General features: G+C 49.9%; 1 protein-coding gene across 1 annotated transcript in view; it reads left to right on the top strand.

The window, feature by feature from the left end:
• Nucleotides 1-2134: 2134 nt before the first annotated feature.
• Nucleotides 2135-12761, top strand: part of DNMT3B (DNA methyltransferase 3 beta) — a 62827-nt gene continuing 52200 nt past the window's right edge. The window contains exon 1 of the mRNA XM_053244876.1: nt 2135-2324. The gene's annotated coding sequence lies outside the window, so the exon portion shown is untranslated. The remainder of the gene's footprint in view (nt 2325-12761) is intronic.

Genomic DNA, 12761 nt, shown 5'->3' with positions numbered 1-12761 from the left:
CCTCTATGCATAGCCAAGGCCAATCTGAGCCTTTTTGCTTCCTCAAGCAACTCTTTTATATTCTCTGAGAGTGGCATCATCCCAGGATCCCTTGCTGTGTTGCTGAGGATACTGAAGAGTTGTTCTGAGGACTGATCACCCTCAAAAACACAGACACAACCTCTTGTGTTGCTTGCACCATTAGGGTGGTGCTTTATTGAATTAAGATGTTTAAATGATGGTTTTAAAACCTCATTATTCAAACAAATACATAATATTTTACTGACCATGGCATGGCTCATCTAAGTGGAAAGTATGCAGTATCATAGCTACACTGTAAAAGACAGTTGTGTGTTGCCTCTAGGAGGTGAAGAGTAAACCATTAGGATTTTCACAGAAAACGAGTGCTGGAGCCCCATCAGCAGGGATGGAGATGCAAGCAGCCACCATAGAAGTCCTGTCCCAAGCTTGGGATGCCACAATGGGTGGTGAGCTCTCCCATGCCAAGGCAGCGGTATTCCAATGCACAACGGGAAGGTGGAGCAGGGCCATCTGTGGCTATACCAGAGAAAGATCCAACCTCTTAAATGTCTCAGTTAGCCATGTTGTCTCCATTTCCATTTTGTGTGCCTTTGAAAAGTGAAGCTCTTTAGGCAGGATGCCTCTGAATCCCAGTTGCAGGGGAACAAGGGCAGGAGAGAGGGCAGGCCTTCATCCTCTCCTGCTTTGGCGATTCCCACAGGCAACTGGTGGGCCACCATGGGAAACAGGATGCTGGACCAGAGAGGCCTTGGGCCTGATCCCGCAGGGTTCCTCTTGTGTTCTTACACTCTCAGCCATAGATGTGTGAGAAAGGCTTGTGGTGCTCACTTCAGATATAGATGTTTGGTTGGTGGGGACTGAACTGGCACCAAATACTGGAGTCTGGCATGTAAATATTCCCCTGGTGCAATCTTGTCTCCTTCACTTGCATCCTGCATCTGTGGCAAAGGAAAGTGTGCCATCAAGTTGGTGTCTACTCCTGGTGACCACAGAGCTCTGTGTTTTTTCTTTGGTAGAATACAGGAGTTCATGGCAGAGGCAAAAGCTGAAGTCCTGGTTCAGACTCAGTCTCTTAGCCGTGATGCTACATGTGACAGTTGCACCCCTTTAATTTAAAAAAAGGGGTGCAGTGATTTCTAAAGGCATGCTTCTGAAAGGACGGCCTTTCCCTACGTGAATCTGCTAAGACTGTCTGCTGAGGCCTTCTTTTCAAATGCTGCCTTCAGAAGTATGGCTGAATGTGGAAGATCCTGGAGATCCCGCTGGTGCCTTCTCTGCCAGTGTGCAGCAAAGGTCAAAAGACTTGACTATTTCGCAAAGCTCTTGACTTGTCTGCTTTAAGTAATTTACAACAGCAGCAGCAATATTGATAACAAAATTCTGGCATCATAGCACAGGTTCTTGGGAAAGACTCGATGTCTGCATAAGACAAATCAGTCAATAACACCTGTTTGACTGTGCAAACAAGAAATAATAACAATAGCAACAACAACATTTTCAGCCGTTCTGGCTTGACTGGTTGCATTATGTGCTGCTCTGCAACACACACACACTTGTTGTGCTACCTATTTATAGATAAGAGAGAGAAAAGAAGGAAGGAAGGAAGGTGAGTGTGGGAGTGGGGTGCAGGCAGCTTTGGGGTCTGTGCTCGGGCAGCCTCTGCCGCTCAGCGCCTGGCTCTGCTACGGCCTCTCTGGGCGGCTTCCAGCCTCTTGGGCAAGGCCCGTCCCGGGAGGGCGGCGTGCAAGCTCCTTGGCGGGCCAGGGCAGCGTCTCTCTCCTCCCGTCCCGTCCCCTCGCCGCCGCCTCGCCCGCTAGCCCTGGGGGCCGGAGGAGCCGGACTCTTCTTCCCGGGGCTCTGGTCTGGCTGCCTGTGGGGGGTGGGGGTCTGGGCGCGCCGGGAAGCGCCTTCACCTGGAGAGCGGAGAGAGCCGCCTCTTTCTGCAGGGAGGGGAGCTGGCGGCCCGGGAGCATTATGGAGATTTGGGGCGGGGGGCCGGCTGCGTGCGGGGAGGGGGAGGAGGAGGCATCAGCGTGCGGTGGGGGATGTGCGCGGCTGCCGATCCCCTCCCCCTGCCCAGCCCTGCCCTGCCCCAGAGGGAGGAGGAGGAGGAGGGGCTGCCCGGGCAGGCAGCGGCAGCAGCAGCAGCGCCGGGAGGGTTAATCCGCCAAGTAAACGTAGTTTTGGGCTTGTCAGTTTCCGATTCGAGACCCGGGAAAAAAAGTCACGCCTGGCGAGCGAGCGATCGGGCGGGCAGAGCAGCGGAGGCGGCGGCGGCGGCGGCGGCGGCAGCAGCAGCCCAGGTGAGCGCGGGACGCGCGGGGCGCAACCGGCCCCCGAGCCCCAGGGCAGCTGGCGGAGCTGGCCGGGAGGCTGCAGTCGTCGGGCGCCCCGGGGGACCGGCGGGCGGAGGGAGCGATCGCGCCCCCGGATCTCGGCGCCCAGGCCGGGGCAGGCGGGCACCGCGGTCGGGGAGGGCGAGCTCCCGTTCGGGGCTGGGGGCGCGTGGCGAGGCGAGGCTGCAGTGCCGGGGACAGGCTGGCGTGGGGGGCGGCAGCGAAGAGGGGCTGCTCCGCCTGCCTGCCTGCCTGCCCTCGGGCGAGGGGGAGGCGGACCCGCGTGGGTCTCTCGCGCTGGGATCTGGCGGCGACGAGCGGATGGATGAATGAGTGAGCGGCGGCGGCGGCGGGGGTCGTGCTCGCCCCCGCCGGCCTCCTCCTGCTGTTTGCTCAAGGACGACCCGGGATCGTCGGGGGCAGCGGCCAGCCATGCCGAGGGAGGGGGCGTGCAGCCCGAGCCTTGGCTCAGAGGTCAGTCTCCCGCTGAGGAGGACCGGAGTCACTGCCCAAGGAGATGGCCATCGGCTTGCGCGATCCTCACACGCAGCAGCCCGGGGCACATTGACTGGGTCTCCTGCTGCAGCCTCGCCCAGGGGAAGCTGCTCCTCAGTCTGGATGCGTGTGCGTGTGCGTGTGTGTGTGTGAATCCTCGCTGCAGCCATTGTCCTGCTTGCAAAGCATGTCCTCAGCTGGCGAAGCGATCTGTGGACTATACAGTTCAGCCTTACAACAGTCCTGCCAGGCAGGTCGGTTCTTCACAAGGGGAACTGAGGCTGAGAGGGACTTGTCTGAGGCCAAATAGTGAGTCCATGGCAGAGGGATTTTTGTGAATTACATCCTCTTCCTTGGGAGTAAAGGCCCATTGGACAAAGCAGGACTTATTTCTGAGCAGACTTATGAGGGAACAAGCTCCAGGTCACATGGGCACAAATTGCATGCATTTTTGCATACACACACACACACAGCTCCTAAGTAGGAATGTTGGTTCCAGTGTCCCCCCCCCCCCGCCGACAGGGATTCCCAGATGTTGTTGACTACAACTCCCATAATCCCCAAGCAAAAGTCATTGCAGCTGGGGATTCTGGGAGTTGTAGTCAACCACATCTGGGAATCCCTATTAGAGGGAACACTGGTTGGTTCTCCTGGATAGGTTCCTCACACCCACTTTCTTTATCCCACCAACTACATCTTCAAGTGGGAATTGAACATATGCAGCTGCTCTCTGCTGAGTCAGACCATTCATCCATCTAGCTCAGGGGTGGGGAACCTTGGCCCCTCCAGCTGTTTTTGAACTACAACTCCCACCATCCAAAGTCTTGTGGCTGGGGATGATGGGAGTTGTAGTTCAAAAACAGCTGGAGGGCCAAGGTTCCCCACTCCTGAGCTAGCCCAATATGGCCAACACTAAGCGGCAGCAGCTCTCCAAGATTTCGGGCCCAGCAGGGTCTTTCCCAGACCTGTCTGGACATGCTGCCAGGGACTGAGCCTGGGACCTTCTGCAGGCAAAGCAGGGGCTCCTCTCCTGAGCGACTGCAATCCTTCCCCAGTGCTTTGATGTTGGTAAGCATCATCAAAGCATGTTTGCACACCAGGGAAACAACAGCAGCCTTCTCCCCTCCCTTCCTCTGAGTATCCTAGCCAATCCCAAGAGGGGCCAGCAAGATCCTGCTTTTCTGACTCAGCGCCTCAGAAGAGTCTGGCCTGCAAATACCCTGCAGAGATTTGGGAGTAGGAACACCAAAAGCATCCAGGAGGTGGAGGAGAAGAAGATTTCCAGGGTCCAAGAAGTGTGCTTTCAATCCCAAAGTGTTTCCTGCAGAAGGCTCTTCATCAGCAAACGAGCTAGATCAGGAGTCCCAAGTTGAGCTCCCCAGATGCTGCTGAACTGAAACTCCCATTGTCCCCAGCGGCCTGTGGCTACTGGGGATGATGGCAGTTGCAGTCTCAACATCTGGGGACCCAAGTTTGAGAGCCCCTAATCTAGAAAGATACATTTAAAAAACATTAACGTCAGCAAACATGAATTTTTTTTCAAGTAACGAACAAACAATATTCCCTACAGTGCACATGGTGTTTTTAGGAGAGGAGAGCTGGTCTTGTGGTAGCAAGCAGGATTTGTCCCACTTGCTAAGCAGGGTGGATCTGCCCTGGTTGCATATGAATGGGAGACTAACAGTGTGAGCACTGCAAGAGATTCCCCTCAGGGGATGGAGCTGCTCTGGGAAGAGCAGAAGGCTTCAAGTTCTCTCCCTGGTAGCATCTCCAAGATAGGGCTAAGAGAGATTCCTGCCTCCAACCCTGGAGAAGCCGCTGCCAGTCTGTGAAGACAATACTGAGCTAGATGGACCAAGGGTCTGACTCAGTATATGGCAGCTTCCTATGTTCCCATGTACATTATATGATGAATTGGCTATTTTCTGGGAAGAAAGGTTCACAGAAGTGTTATTGGCTCACACACACACACTTCCCATGGTCCATTTGGCCAAGCCTGTGGTTTTTCCTGTGGTCCACTTTTGAACACCTTCTAGTTTACTCAGGTCTTTGATCTGTTCTAAGTCCTTCTCTAAATTGCTTTTGATCTGCTGCTTTGGAAACTGTTTTTCAAAAATGGTTATTTAATGCCATTTATTGCATTGTGTATGATTTTTGTTACTCCATTTGAGCTCCTTTAGAAGGATTTAGTGGGATAGAAAACTTTTTATAAATAAATTTTGAGGCAAAGTTGTTCTGTAAGGGTATTATGGGATGGCTAGAATCCTGGTTGTTTCCCACAGCAACACATCCCTCCTAGGATAACTAAGGAACTTACTGTAAATCGTGTACTCCCTGAGTAATCCCACACACTTTGTACTCCTCAGGAAAAAAATTCCTTGAACCTCAATTCCATTGTGCTTTGTGGGATTTTTTTCTGCAGGAAGTGGTTGAAAGGAAGTATGATCTTATTAATTCCACACACTTTGCAATCAGTGTGTGGAATTAATAAGATCATACTTGCATGGTCTGTAATTATCCTCTAATAAATGTATTGATATGATAATTGTACTAGACAAACAGCTGGTTCTGATCTTGCAGCCAACGAAGACAATGAGAATAATCTCAACACTCTTTGGGGTACATTTTCAAGATCATCTGGCATGGTTTCCTTAACTCTTGATTATTTAACCATGTTTTCATTCACATGTGGCATGAGAAATCACAACACACCCAACCAAGGTGTTTTAAGAGGATGCTTTTGTGTCTTGTTTATGGGGAAATTTACATAATCTCAGTAATCTGGGCTGTATATTTTGTTAATTATATATTAATGAAGGGAAAATGAAGGACCTGGTCTGCATTTAAGTCAGGGGTGTAGCAAGGTTGGAGTGGGCCCAGAGACAAGATTTTAAAATGCACCTACCCTCACTGAAGCTCAGCTCATGAAGTAAAGAAATCTTACATGAGGCTGAATAGTGGTAACAAAAAACACACACACACACACACACACACACACCCCTATGTGCCACAATAGAACACCATCCTAAATTATTTTTAAAAAGGTTTTGTAAATTGTGGACGATGCAAGTCATTGAATGGTCCTAGAGAAAGACGTGCTGTTCTGGTAGCTCCAGGTCTTAACACTCACATCAGTTTCGGAGGATGAATACAACTGAAGGAAGCCCGGGCGGGTGCGCGGCTGGGGGAGTCAGTCATGTGACTTGCCTCTGGGCAGCCCCCTAAGGCAGTGGGCCCCCAGACAACTGTCTCCCCTGGCCCTATTATAGTTACACCATGATTTAAGTGTTGCCATCTTGTTTAAAATGACTTACCACATGGGCTGGGCCACTCATGAGTGATATTAGCAGGCCAGCCTTCTGTGGCTTGGGCAGGTCCACTGGTGGCATGCTACTGCTACATATGTGAGTGGCTGAATGCAGATGGTAAGCACCTTTTAAACTAAATGGCAGCCCTCTGAAAAATGGCAATTCTTTCCAAGAGGCATTGCCATGTGTCTGTTGGGTCTAACCCAAGTTGGAACTGGGTTGAGGAGCAAAATGGTATGAAATTACTAAAGGAAACATTGAAAAATTCTCAGCTTGCAGCCCAGGTGTTCCACTTTGGTAGATTAGCTCAAAGCTGTTGTTGCAGGGGATGATGGGTGTTGTAGTCCAACAACATCTGGGGATCCAGTTTGAGAACCCTTAGCTTACATTGCTAAGGGGAGGGGACACAGGAGGGGTTACTTCTGCAGCTTGCTGACACAAGTCCACCCACTGAACACTCCTGCTGCCCTGGATTTATGGACTGCTGTGGGAACTTGTCTGTTTTGTATGATCTTCTGAATTCATGCATTTGCCTAGTAGTGTGTGTTGCCCCGGGATGGCTCGATTCACACAGGCCCCTAAACATCCCTTGATTTCTCCAAACTAGGTGACTGTATACCTGGTGAGTGGCATTGTCCTGTGGGAGCAGAGTTTGTGGGCAAAGCCCTGCCTTGGAGGGTAGCCATCTTATTTATTTATTATTTCTCTGTGTAAACCACCCTGAGCCATTTTTGGAAGGGCGGTATAGAAATTGAATTATTATTATTATTATTAAAAAATAGTTTTCCTGGGATCTTATGCTTATGGTGGTCCATCCACCCATGGTGCTTGCATTCATCAAGCGATGTGTGTTGTGAACCAGCCCCACGGTCAGCTTTCGGTGTGGTTTGTGGAGCAGCTCCTCACAGACCTGGTTTGGTTTTAACCACTTGCAGTGCTGAGAAAAACTGGATTGCTGTGGCAGAAATCGCTGCCTCCACATGGGAAGCTGCTTTGTGCAAGCAGCCTGCCACTGGGTGTGTGTGTGTGCCGGCGCCTGGCTGTGATCCCTGCTGCAGTCCCACCACAAAATGCATGTCTGAATTGGCCCTCCTAAACCCACAAGACAGAGCAGAACAATCCTCCCTCTGCCCCTTGGGTATTGACTTTGGACCAGTTGTAGGCAGGCTTTCAAGCTGTATGCCTCAGTCTGAAGAAGAGATCTGGAGCATGTGAGCAGTTGGGTCTAGTCTTTCAGAGATGGGTTATCCCAACTGGGGGCAAGTCTGTGGGAGCCTTGCTGAGATGGTATCTTTTTGGGCTGCCTTGAAACCAGCACATCCTGCTATCCAAAGGTGGTGTGGGTCTTGAGTCGACAAATGCTGAGCTATGAAGCAGAAGTCTCCTGGCCCTTGGGGCCTTCAGGCAGTTAAAGAAAGAGGGCGCAGAAGGGAAGCTGGGAGGGCTGCTAGAAACCCAGCCACATCCTCTGGCAGAACAGGGAGGTGAGTCTGGGAACTGTGAATGTGTTGGGGGAGGTCTGGGGAAGCTCCATGGATAAGCCAAGCTAAAGCTGATGGCGGGAGATGAGAGAGAGGACCAGGTTCCATACTGCATTCTGGGAAGATGAGAAAGGTATAATGCTAAATGCAACACAGAGCTCAGAGCCATAATTTGGAAGATAGTCCCTCTGAGCACGTAGAGAGTTCTCCGCAATTGAGTAACTACAATGAAGCAAGCTGGGATTATTGGCTGAGCTGTGACTCAGACCAGGTGGAGCTCAAGTCTTGCATCAGCCGCAAATGCCCCCAGTGGCTTTAGCAGGCCAGTGCAGCCCCGGCTTTCTCCCCACTCTGTAACCTGGTGGTGATCCTGTTGGCCTACACTCCAGGACTGCTGTAAGGACGAATGAGACAATTCAGCTTCTGTGGTCTCTGCTGCAGGATTGTTTATAATGTGGTACTTTATTGTAATGGCTTTACTGTAATTTATTACAACTTTGTTATGATTTACTGTCATTACTGCTCCTGGAGGTTTCTAGCTGGAGTGGCATATGCAACTCGATAACCATAAACCTAGGCAAAAAGCTCGGAACACTCAAAAGCTGGGCTCTTCATTGCAAGGCCTGGGAGCCAGCCAGTGGTGGCTCCCATCAGCCCCAAATGTGGCTTCCTGACTAGTCATTTGATTGGCCTGTGCCAAGTTTTGTCTGAAGCTGAACACCCCCCCCCCACACACACACGCACTGCACCACAGGCACGCAGTGCTGTCAGGAGGGCTGTGCAGAGTATTCAGCTTTGCAGCTCGCTCCTCCTTGAGCTCTGTGGGGAAAGTCTGGCGAGGGAGGGACTGTGCATTTTTGTGCTCCTTGCACACCGTCCAGGTTGGCCCTGGGGCTCAACAGGTCTTAGTTTCTCCCAGAGGGCACAGGGGAAAGTGCAGCACTGTGCAGAGGTCAGCACGGTGGGAACCAGAACAAACACTGGAGGGTATTTATTTTTGCCAGAGAGGCTCCTGTTTGAAAAAAGAGTGGAGACCACGTCTCTCAAGAGCGATCTAAATAATGTGTGATTTTCTTTTCTTTCCCAAAATGTGTACTGCTGCTTCCCCAAGAGCTGGAGGGGTGCTAGCGGCAGCAGCAGCAGCAGCAGCAGCAGCAGCAGCAGCAGCAGCAGCAGCAGCAACAACAACAAAGCCAGTTAGAGATGTCAGTCCCACAATGAACACACACACAATAAGAAATCAAGATATAATTAAAATCAACCAACAGCTTGATGGCGAACTTCCCAACGCCAGCCCAAGATTATGATGGATCCCAGTGGTGAGGTTGTGTCAGGGGGTAGGATCAGCGGGTGGCCTCTCTGAGCCTTCAGAAGAGTCCACTGCTGGTCCCCAAATCCACCTCTGTGACTGGGTGTGACAGACTCCTCCCAGCCCACCAGAAGGGAGCCCAGGTGGGGGCAGCTTTCTGAGAGCCCCACAAAACCTGGAGCTGGCCTGCCCTCTACGCTTTCCTGTTGAGCAGGATTATGTCCCAGAACTTCTCCTGCTAGGAAATTAATTGATCAGTATGCAACAGTGAATCCCACCCCCCCTTCTGATGCATTTTTCAGGAAACCACATTATAATTTTCAGGAATTATAAAATCCCTGTACAAATCACATGGCCATTTTAACAATGAGCCCCTGGTGGCACAGTGGTAAAACTGCCGCCCTGTAGCCAGAAGGTTACAGGTTTGATCCTGACTAGGGGCTCAAGGTTGACTCAGCCTTCCATCCTTCTGAGGTCAGTAAAATGAGTACCCAGAATGTTGGGGGGGGCAATATGCTAAATCATTGTAAACCGCTTAGAGAGCTCCGGCTATAGAGTGGTATATAAATCTAAGTGCTATTGCTATTGCTAACATGTGAATTTTTCCTGGATATGCTGGGGATTGAATATAGGACCTTCTGCATCTTTTACACAAGCTTCCCTCACCCTCTGCCCACCCACTATCACAGGTTACAGTAGGGACGGAATTTTAGAGGCAGGTTCCCTAGTAACACTGCTCTCAGTGATTCCAACTTCTATGCATGGTCACACATACTTTACCTGTGACACACCTTTTGCATGTATATTCCCCTATTGACGGATTCACTTGTATTCCCCTGTAGAGACAAGAGGAACTCTTCCAATGCTCAAATAATATGTGGAAACTCATGAAGTTGTGCCCCCTGATTAATCAGGGGACATATCTGTATGATTCACATATCTGTATGATTAATCAGGGGATATGTATGATGACATTTTGTGGCTTTACTGTATATTCAGATGTACGTTAAGGGAATCTAGAATAGACACAACATCCACAATCAGGGAACATTTGCTAACCTTCATGCATTTGGTGAATGTCCCAAAATGTTAAGAGTTACACTAGCGAATGTTGATAGTGTCCATTAGATGGCTGTCCACATTCACTAGTCTTCTTGCCATCTCTTCAGGCGTTCACCATGTTGAGTTGTCTGTGGTCTACACTGTTATTTATATTTATTTATTGTTAAACTTATATACCGCCTTTCATTATAACAATCCCAAGGCAGTTATGTTGCAACCAACCTCAGAACATCTTGATAACGCTGGTGAGGGAAAATGAGAACTGTGACATTTTGTTGCTTAGATTTGCCTGTGGTTTATGTGATTTACAAGGGTTATAGGAAACCACAGATAAAGCAGAGAGCCTTTGAGTCTGGGGCAAAAGATGGCAACATCTTCCATGGCAGATGGGATGGCCACACGGGTGCTGTTGCTGTTGAGCAGGCATGTGTTTGGAGTAGGGTTGGTACGTCTGGATCCCGGAGACTGTTTTATTTCCATTAACCTGCTCCACTCCATTTCACTCTCCAGCCTGATCACTTCCCTCTGCTGATTTCCTCTGCTGGGATCCTACCACTCCCTGCTTAGCTTCCCATCTCTCCTTGCAAAAAGAATTCTGAAATTCTGTTTCAAAGCTCAGTTAATTTGGTCTCAGAACAAACCGCCCAGATTAAGCACCTGTGCCTAATAGTTAGTGATCTGCATAATTTAATGAGATGTTAGCTGTTGGGTTCTGTGAATCCCCCACCCTGAAAGGAGGAAGTGTCTGCCCTAGCAGAGCCAGTGATGGGTGTTGTGTGTCTGGGGGTGGGTGGCTTTCCCCACAGTATGAACAGAGACCCATCAGATTCATTCAGACTGTAGAACAAAACTAGATTCCCTGCCCCTCACCCCAGTCAACTGTGCACTCTCCTTTTTCTGGGTCACTTCCTGTCTCCAGGAGCAAATGGATGGGGAAGGGGAAGTTATGGTGTGTGTGTGTGTGTGTGTGGTGGGGATTCGGCGGGGGAGAAGGAGTTTCTAAAGTCAGCATTGGAAGTACATGGGGAAGTGGCAAGAAGAGAGGAGCACACAGAAATGACGAAGAAGAAGAAGAAGAAGAAGAAGAAGAAGAAGAAGAAGAAGAAGAAGAAGAAGAAGAAGGCCTCCTTTCTCGTCCAGACATGGCCATCTGCAGGACTTTTTCTGGCATGGGGGTGGGCAGCCCAATACCCCCCTCTCTGGGAGTATGCTACATTGAATTCAATGGAAACTGGCTCAATCCCGGTAGGGCAATTTCCCCCAGACACCCATGCCTCCAGATGATCATTTTAACTGTCTTAATATGGTGCAGTGGGGGAAATGACTTGACTAGCAAGCCAGAGGTTGCCGGTTTGAATCCCCGCTGGTATGTTTCCCGGACTATGGGAAACACCTCTATCGAGCAGCAGCTATATAGGAAGGTGCTGAAAGGCATCCAGTCATACTGTGTAGAAGGAAGGAATGGTCAACCTCTCCTGTATTCTACCAAAGAAAACAACAGGGCTCTGTGGGTGCCAAGAGCCAACACTGATTCGACAGCACAGCTTTACCTTTAATCCATAGGAACACAGGCTTTATACCGAGTCAGACCATTTGTCCATTTAGCTCAGTATTGTCTACACTGACTGGCAAAATCTCTCTAAATTTTAAGGCAGAGATCTTTCCCAATCCACACCCTACCTGGAGATGCTGCCAGGGATTGAACCTGGGGCCTTCTGCATGCAGAGCAGATACTCTACCACTGAATTACAGCCCCATCCCCAAAGGTGGCATATATTATACAGGTCTTCCATCCAGGAACTGATCACACAAAAACCTGCTTAGCTCCAGCAAGATGGCTGTATTGTGTGCCCTTACACCAGGGCTGCTCAACTTTGGTCCTCCTGCAGATGTTGGCCTGCAACCCATAATCCTTGGCTCTTGGACACTGTGGCTGGGAATTATGGAATATTTGCTGTCCAAAAATAGTTGCGGGGCCTAAGTTGAGCCGGTCTGCTTTAGACCACCCCCTGGTCCTGGTAATGGTGGATTTGGTGGACTTGAGGAAATAATTTAATTCCAGGGAGAGGTGGTCACTAAGAAGAGGCAGAAGAAAAATCTAGGAAGATGTGCTTGCTGGAATTCGCCGTTCTCCTTGGTTTTCTATGCAATAGCAATTTTGAGTTGCACGTCATTTCCTGGTCATCACTTATGTTAAATATTTGCCCCCCAGTGGTGAATGCAGCTTCATTTAAGAACATGAGAGCAGCCCTGCTGGATCAGGCCTAAGAAGGCCTATCTAGCCCAGCATCCTGTTTCACACAGTGGCCACCAGACGCCTCTGGGAAGCCCACAGGCAAGAGATGAAGGCAAACCCTCTCTCCTGCTGTTGCTCCCCTGCGACTGGTACTCAGGCATCCTGCCTTTGAGTCTGGAGGCAGCAGCCTATAGTCATCAAGACAATTTCTTTAAAAAGCAAACATTATCCCAAACTGACAGTATTTTTCAGGAGGAGGTGGTGGTAGTAGTGGCAATGGTCAGAATACCAGGAGAAGAAAATAAGTATAGGAAAATAGTTTGGCAGCTTTTAGTTGAAAAATAACTTCTTCCATATCAAATCAGTTTCACCTCAAGAAATCCTGGAGACCTGTTTTTCCTGCAGTGAAAAAAAAAAAAAAAATCTCCAGGATTTCTACCATACTGTGGGTGACTTACAGATGAAGGATGGATGGGTGCACCAAGAGAGCCGTCCAAAAGAACTTCCCAAGTG

This window comes from Hemicordylus capensis, chromosome 4 (assembly GCF_027244095.1).
Source record: "Hemicordylus capensis ecotype Gifberg chromosome 4, rHemCap1.1.pri, whole genome shotgun sequence".
In the NCBI taxonomy this organism is placed as follows: domain Eukaryota; kingdom Metazoa; phylum Chordata; class Lepidosauria; order Squamata; family Cordylidae; genus Hemicordylus; species Hemicordylus capensis.
Note: the sequence above shows the minus strand (reverse complement) of the source record. Positions and strands in the feature narration are given on the sequence as shown.